Here is a 5,955-nt window from a genome sequence, read left to right on the forward strand (position 1 = left end):
CAGCAGCCAGGGAGGTCACCTCCCTATGAGCAAGAGGGTTAAAACATTAGTGTACAGTTTAATTTTTCCAATAAATTTAATCTTAACAGAGCTTGTCAAGAATGTGTGAATAATCATTTGCAGGAGGGCTTTGACTCAAAAGTCAAAAACTCAAAATATTTGAGTACGCTAACACTTGGGTGTTCAAATTTGTTGCGAGCCAATAAGTAGATTTACAGAAAACTTTGCCATCAATTTAGTCCCTGAAATTTTTAAAGATTTTAACAAAAAGGGTCTTTTTTGCCGATAATTGGAAACCAAAAGGGCCTTTTCGTTATAGTTTTTGAAAATTCAAGGAAAAAATCGATGGCAAATGTTTTTTTGAGCACTCACGTGTTGACTCGCAGCAAAATATTTCATAACAAACTCAAAATATTTTTTTGGGCGCTCAAAATATTTCATAACACACTCTCACTGAAGTAAGCCAACAGTAAAGTAATGGAGTCGCCGAGGCATTCGTGCTTGAAGCTGGAGCTCCCAAATCCTACCGAGCCCGACAAGATCGAGCCGATTTTCATCAAGGCCACATGGTACGACACCCACTTCGACCTCTCCATCACGAACGACCCCGACTCTTGGGTCTGCAAAGGTCAAATTTCATCCTACTCGCCTGTTCGATTGAATCTCCTCATGAATCTTGAAAATTTTTGTCTCCAAGTTTCAACCCTTCGCGGTTTCGCGTCTGGGTTTTACAGCGTCGGAGGAAGAAGTGAGGGAACGAGCGGCTCAGTGGGACCAGCCAGTGGCAGATTACATTGAATTTGCAGAGAAGAGTATGTGCTTTCCTCCGGCGTCATTCCCCTAAAAATTCTATTTCATTTTTCCGGGGCAATTAAATATTTATTGCAGAGATTAATCAAATGTTGGGCTGTAGGGATGCTTTGGTCAGATGATTTTGGCTCGAAAAGTTTACTTCAACTCGTTTCGTAGCTGGGGTAAATTTTCTCGGGCATTAACGTATAATGGCAAGGAAGGGGGATGGAGGTATCTGAAGGGCGCCTTTAGGGCTGAGCTTCAGGCTGCATATTTTACAGGATTTAGTTAATTCAATCAATATCGCCAGAAAATTGGGTGGATGACCCAAATTGATACTATCTTCTGATAGATCATTCCCTGCAGATGATATCCTCAAAACCATTAAAAAAGAAAAAGGGAAAGCATACAGAACGAAGATGTAAATCTACTAAATCATAGGACTGAGCTGATATTCTTGTTTGTGGATGTAAATCTACTAAATACTTTGCTGGAATACTTTCTGTTTCCAATCTTTGTATCTGTACTGGATGAAAGAAATATGTTGGTTGTATCTTAAGATTGATATTTTGATACACTCAGGTTCTACCTTCGGTCCCGTTTCATTAGATGACCTTGACGTTTATCTACCTGATCTATCGAGTTTTGCAGTTGTCATGGACCTTTGAGAAGGTAGGGACAAAGCTGGAATGGCAATGCAAATGCCAACCTTCACCCAATCCTCAACTGACCAAATCAGGAATCTTGGACTTTCTTGTGGATGCAAACATAAGGCTCAGTGTAAGCCTCCTAAGATTATAATTGGTTAATCATTATTAGTATGATCTTTTATATGGCTGCTTGGAGAAGGAATAAATCGTTAGTTTCACCTAAACTATCTCCTCTGGTTTGAAGTATCATTTGATTCACTGGGATCAAAGATAAAATGACTAAAAGGTAAAACTATTGATTACCTTAACTGGTTCACACTACAATGAAACTCTTGAGTTCTTATTTGATTGTCATCTGTTAACGGTAAGAAGTTGTCAGAAAAACTAAATCGTCTGAGAGGTTGAAAGGGGAAGCTGAGAAATGCCTGGCAACAGAGTGAAAATTTCAGCAATGAGAAGACAGAGTTTGAGTCTGCAATCTATGCAAAGGTCTTCTCTTTTTTCCGCTTTTAACGTAGGAATAAGTAATTTATCCAAGCAAAGGTGCGTTTTGTTTTTGTGATAGATATAGTTTCTGATAATTACGCACCTCTTAGAGGTAAGTTAGAGCCTCCAGAGTAATCTTTATCTTTTAGTATTAAAACTATGTGCTTGTTGCAGTTTTTCACTCTAATAACCACGTAATGATTCAGCATGAAAGTTAGTTATATGTGAAAGGACAAGTGGTTTCCATAATTCTGCAACTTGTTTAAGAGTAACTGTCTACAGAATTACGTTTAGCGTATGACTATAACTCATGTTGTCTACTCTGCTATTTATATATTGAGTTTAACTTGTCTTTTGTGGAGTGTTTGATGTATGCATAGGGTGAAAAAATGAAATCAGCAAAGATGTATACTTGGTTTGGTTGGTAACCTTTTCTTTTCTTTCTTCTTTATTTTTTTTTTATTTTTTTATTTTTTGGTCTCTTGGTGCTCAATTAGTATACTCGGTCTTGTGCAGCCCCTGCAGTTTTGCCTTTTCCTTATCTAGAATAATGAAGTTTTATCATTTATGAACAAGATGGATTGATTACGTCTTCTCTGAGTAAAGTAGAACAGGGAAAAGGAAGAAAGAAAAAGAAGAAGAAACTAAGATAAGAGAAAGGGCTTGAAAATTCTGTTTGTTTGGTTAACCAAGCCAAATCAAATTGATAATGTTGGGTTTTCTTGTCCAATCTGGTCCGGTTTATGTTATAATTCACTGATAATGCACAACCGAACAAACTTTTTTGTTTGCCACTTGAATATAATGAGCAACCTTTAGGATTGCATCTCAATCATGACCCTGACTGTGGGCTTGTTCTTAGATGTAGTTCCTTAGTGTCTTAAATTCAAAGAAAGGGAAACTCAGGGAGCAACTTGTCAAGTCAGCTGGTAATGGTGGGAAATCACCAGAAGAAGACGAGGAATCCACAGAAAAGACAGACCCTTTTGATGAGAGAAGTGACACTGAGGTAGGGACCATAAAGAGCGGTACCGGGATGTCAAAAGATGTCCAGAAAGGTAATCCTCGTGGCCGCAAGTGGATTGCGCTGAAATGAATAGTTCTATTGACCAACACTGCTTCTGCTTAGGCAGAACAAGCTTTTTTCCCCTTATATGTATAGAGACTTGTTCTTTCACTTTGCTAATGTCATTTTCATGTAGATTCCTCATTTTGTAACTGCAGATATCTCTCTGAAACATTGCCTGGCATCCATTACCAATAGCAATGAAATTTTTGGATTATGGAGGAACTGATGATATGATCGTCCCGAGATCGCAAAATTTTACTACTAAGGTAAATTTTCTCAATTTGTGTTGGGTGCCAATTTCTATTTATTTGCAATAAATTTGACACATATAAGTACTTCATAGAAGTTTTTATGGTAATTTCCCATTAATAGTCCAGTCTCTGGAGCTCAATTCTTCTATTAACTTCCAATGTCAACTTTACTTTTGGATGGATTGTAAGGTCTAAGGATATCAGCCACCACCCAAGGGAAAGATGGGTGTTGGAGCTACACCAGTTGAAGTGCATCAGAGCTGTTGCTAGTCTTGCTGTGTCGTTTTGTTTTTTTATCAGTCATGTAGTTATCTGTTTTCTTAGGTTGCTGTTTTTAAGGAATCAGTTAGCATATTTTTAGGAGTTTGTTTTTTGCACGTTAAGTGCAGTTCTGGTCCTGTTCTGTTCAGGTTTTCTACTGGTGTCTATTGGTATTGGTAACTGAAGTTTTTCCAATTCATAAAGAAGTAGACAGTTTCTCTTATCTCTAAAAAAATCTACATTCTCTCATTCTCTTTAAATTGAGTTCTACTGGTCTACTGTGAGGATGGAATTAAGAGACTTAAATGTGGTATCAGAGCACCATTGATCTTAAGGGACCTGTGGGGGTGAGAGACTTGTGAGGTTGACCGAGTGTTTTGACTGCATCCATAGAAGATCAAGGCAAGATGGAGGCATGTTCGAGTGGATTCTCTGCCATGGCACCACCTGTGTTCGATGGGGAGAGTTATCAAGCATGGGCTGTGAAGATGACAACTTTTATGGAAGGTTGTGATTTGTGGGAAGCAGTGGAAGAAGACTACGAGGTGGCTCCCCTTCCTAACAATCCAACCATGGCTCAGATCAAGCTGCACAAGGAGAAGAAGACCAGGAAGGCAAAGGCAAAATCTTGTCTTTATGCTGCTGTGTCACCCACCATCTTCACCAGAATCATGAGGCTTGACTCAACAAAAGCTATGTGGGATTACTCGAAGGAAGAATATGAAGGAGATGAGAAGATTCGAGGTATGAAAGTGTTAAATTTGTTGAAGAATTTGAAAGACTTCAGATGGAAGAGAGAGAGACTGTGAAGGAGTATGTTGATAGGCTTGTAGAGATTGCTAACAAGATTAGAGTGTTAGGAACTGATATCAAGGATGATAGGCTGGTGCAAAAGATTATGGTTTTGTACCAAAAAGGTTCAAGGCAACTATTGCTTCACTGGAGAACAATAAGAAACTTTCAGACATCAAACTTGCTGAAGTACTTAGTGCTTTGCAAGCTCAAGAGTAGAGAAGTACTATGAGAACAAAAGGGATTGCTGAACAAGGAATGGTTGAAAGAGCTTTGCAAGCCAAAATGCAGCAAAGTTCTAGTGGAAAAGGAAAGAAGTTGAAAGAATATGGTAGTGCTTATGAGATTGTTGCAATAGAAAGATCGAACAATAACAAAAGGGGAAATCATCCTCCTTCTCAGCATTGTGGAAAGAGAAATCATCCAAACTATAAGTGTTGGAGGAAGTTTGACATGAGATGCAGGAAGTGTCAAAAGTTGGGGCATGCTGAGATCGTCTGCAAGGAGGAGACTCCGTAGCAAGGTGAAGCACAAACTGCAGTTGAAGAAGAGGTAGAACAACTCTTTGTTGCTTCTTGTTTTAGCTCACGTGTTTCAGATGGTTGTTGGCTTGTTGATAGTGGGTATACTAACCACATGACAAGTGATGAGAAGCTCTTTAGGGAGCTTGATAGATCAGTAACAGCAAGAGTAAGAATTGGGAATAGAGAGTACTTGACAGTGAAGGATAAAAGAACTGTCCAAATAGAGAGTTGTGTTGATACAAAACTGATATATGAGGTTTTGTATGTTCCTAAAATTGCCCAAAGTTTGTTGAGTGTTGGTCAGCTTGTAGAGAAAGGATACAAGGTGATGTTTGAGGAGAAGAAGTGTTTGATTTCGATTCAATCAGTCATAAGTTACTTGAAATTCCAATGAAGAATAAGTTTTTTTTCTTTGGATCCATTGAAGATGAAGTCTAATGTGGATGATGATCAATCTGTTAAAGGGAGAAGGTCAAATGTCAGAGTTGCAAAGTTGTTGTTTGAGAATCTGTCGGATGTGAAGAAGCCAAAGCCGATCTAAGAAGGATAGATAGAATGAAGGAGGAGTTGGCTATTATAGAGTCCAAGACAAAACTCGTTCTTGATGGCTCTGTGAACAAACAGGAGGAGAAGGTCTATGGACTGAAGGAGACTCCTAGAGCATGCAATGGTGTTCAGATTGTGGAAGAAGAAAGCACTGATGTGTTCGTCTACAATCAAGCAAAGTGGATAAATGATGCCGGTGCATTGCAGAATAGAAGACCAGTTTGCAAGTATCTTCACCAAGTCCTTTCAGATTGGAATGTTTGAGCTGTTAAGGGAGAAGATTGAAGTGTGCAACAGCAACTGATCCAAGGAGGAGTGTTGGAGCTACAATAGTTGAAGTGCATCAGAGCTGCTGCTAGTCTTGCTATGTCGTTTTGTTTTTTTATCAATCATGTAGTTATCTGTTTTCTTAGGTTGCTGTTTTTAAGGAATCAGTTAGCATATTTTTAGGAGTTTGCTTTTTGCACGTTAAGTGCAGTTCTGGTCTTGTTCTGTTCATGTTTTCTACTGGTGTCTATTGGTGTTGGTAACTGAAGTTTTTCCAATTCATGAAGAAGTAGACAGTTTCTCTTCTCTCTAAAAAA

At 38.7% G+C, this 5,955-nt stretch overlaps 1 long non-coding RNA gene across 6 annotated transcripts; it reads left to right on the plus strand.

Moving 5' to 3' along the window:
* The first annotated feature begins 419 nt into the window (after positions 1-419).
* Positions 420-5,955, plus strand: LOC116209532. Of its 6 annotated transcripts, none has more exons than XR_004157270.1 (5): positions 420-812; positions 1,444-1,572; positions 1,822-2,986; positions 3,153-3,263; positions 3,438-5,955. It is a non-coding gene; the product is annotated as an uncharacterized LOC116209532 (long non-coding RNA). The 6 variants fall into 6 exon arrangements; XR_004157271.1 differs by having other exon boundaries at positions 421-812; positions 1,444-1,931; positions 2,791-2,986; XR_004157269.1 differs by having other exon boundaries at positions 427-812; positions 2,791-2,986.

This window comes from Punica granatum, chromosome 5, assembly GCF_007655135.1.
Source record: "Punica granatum isolate Tunisia-2019 chromosome 5, ASM765513v2, whole genome shotgun sequence".
Taxonomy (NCBI): Eukaryota; Viridiplantae; Streptophyta; class Magnoliopsida; order Myrtales; family Lythraceae; genus Punica; species Punica granatum.